We start from the raw sequence: 1,546 nt of genomic DNA, 5'->3' as shown, positions 1-1,546 counted from the left end.
ACTCCCACTCACAAAACTGATCTTGCTACAGTCACTTTTTTCTTTTTGTTTTTTTGAGGTAGGGTCTTGTTATATAGTTCACACTGGCCTTGAACTCACTGTGTAGCCAAGGCTGGTCTGAAACTCCTGCTTCAGCCACCCAGGTGCTGGGATTACAGGCATATGCCACCATGCCTGGCTTACAGACATTTCTAAATGCCCAGTATACCAGGAGGAGAGGCCAAGGTGGACTCCATAACATAGCACCACAGTCCTCAGGGTGATCAGTCTGTGACCTTTTTGCAGGTTAATTATAATGGATTGCTTCCATCATGGAAAGGACAGCACTTTTTCTTTACTTACATAAACAGTTATTCTGGGTATGGATTTGCCTCCTCTGCACATGTTGCTTCTGCCAAACTGCCGTCTGTGGACTTATAGAATGCGTTATCCGTTGTCATGTAATTCCACACAGCATTGACTGTGAGCAAGGAGCACATTTTATGACCAAAGAACTGAGGCAATGAGATCATATTCATGGAATTCATTGGTCTTAACATGTTCGTCAATATCCAGCATCAGGTGGATTGGCAGAAAGATGGAATGGATTTTTGAAGATGCAGTTACAGCACTAGTTAGGTGGCAGTAGTTTGCAGGGCTGAAGCAGTGTTCTTCAAAAGGCTACATATTCTTTGAATCAGCATCACTCATATGGTACTCTGTCTCCCACAGGCAGGTTTCACAGATTCAGGAATCAAGGGGTAGAGTTGGGAATGATACCACTCACCATTAACCCTAGTGATCCACTAGCAAAATTATTCTCCTAGTTCTGCTCCAGTTCCAGTAGGGGGAAGGCTTGTATCAAGAAGCACAACAAAGATTCCATTGCACTGAAAGCTAAGACATCCCCCTGGTCATTTTGGTATTTTCAAGTCTTCGAGAAAACAAGCTGAAAAGGGAGTTGAAGTGTTGGCAGAATTCATTGACCCAGACTATGAAGAGAAGCTGGACTATTACTCCACAATGAATGACATGAAGAATATACTTGAAGCACAGGTGATCCCTTAGGATGCCTCCTACCATTACCACGCCCTGTTATTAAGGTCAGTGAGAAACTGGTACAATCGAGGGAGGGTAACACATAGCCCAGAACCTTCAGCAATGAAGATATGATTTACCCCACCAGGAAATGGACAAAGACCTGCTGAGGTGCTTGCTGAAGGCCGAGGGAATATAGAATGTGTAGTAGTGGAAGGTAGCTCTAAATACTGGCTATGACCACAGCATCAGTTATACAATGAGCACTGTAGTTGTAATTCTACTCTCTTAATATGCTTTCTTTGTAACATAATGCTCATAGATTTAATAATGGTTCTTAAGTATTGTTAAACCTATATTATAACGTTCAAGTTATAAAATGTTAGGAATAAGCATCCCCCAAATAAAAACTTTCCTTCTGTTCTAGAGAGGCAATTAGAGCATTTCCACTTGTATGTAGGATAGTTGTAGCATGTTAAGTGTAATTACGAAGTTGCCTTTAAGAGAGACCAACTATGGCTTAAGGAAC

Source organism: Chinchilla lanigera, unplaced genomic scaffold (assembly GCF_000276665.1).
Source record: "Chinchilla lanigera isolate Chin_1 unplaced genomic scaffold, ChiLan1.0 scaffold00097, whole genome shotgun sequence".
In the NCBI taxonomy this organism is placed as follows: Eukaryota; Metazoa; Chordata; class Mammalia; order Rodentia; family Chinchillidae; genus Chinchilla; species Chinchilla lanigera.
The sequence above is the reverse complement of the archived record's forward strand: the minus strand, read 5'-3'. Positions refer to the sequence as shown.